Below are 665 nucleotides of genomic sequence, written 5' to 3'. Positions count from 1 at the left end.
AAAGAGCATCATGGGTTGATTGCCTATTGTGACGTCATCAAGGTTTCCCGTGCTTTTCTGGGATTCAAATCTGATTCAGTGTCCGGGTGTACTTCAAGGACAATTGCCGTTAAACTATTCATCAGATTAAATTAATCTGTTGATGAATATTATCAAATTATACCTGAGAATATATTCTGGTTAAATGAGAATAGCCTTGACCGTCACCTTTAACGCACACAATTTTCAATCATCTACATCTTTAATTCGAGAAATCCTTATATTTTTTTCTCTCTATTTCACATTTTCAAATTCATCATAAAAGAAGCCGGACCTTCACTTCGTTCCAGATCTTACAAAATCTTTCATACTTCCTGAATTCAGCTAATCTCATTTTAACTTTGAATTACATTTGCCAAAAGGTTAATTGAGATTCTTCACATATTTTCAAGAGAAATCGTAGACTCTCCTCGGCAAAATGAAATGCAATATGAATAAAACCGAAAAAAAAACTGTCACGTCTTTTACCTTTTAATTCCTTAATTACATTAATAATTTCTACATGTTTTCTACCGCTGTCAACATTACTGATGTGATTAAGTCATCTTACTTTCTATTAAAAAATATTCCGTATTAGAATGGTAGCCATTTCTCTGTCTAATTAAATCTGAATATGGATATGGTGG

Source organism: Penaeus monodon, chromosome 15 (assembly GCF_015228065.2).
Source record: "Penaeus monodon isolate SGIC_2016 chromosome 15, NSTDA_Pmon_1, whole genome shotgun sequence".
Classification (NCBI taxonomy): domain Eukaryota; kingdom Metazoa; phylum Arthropoda; class Malacostraca; order Decapoda; family Penaeidae; genus Penaeus; species Penaeus monodon.
The sequence above is the reverse complement of the archived record's forward strand: the minus strand, read 5'-3'. Positions refer to the sequence as shown.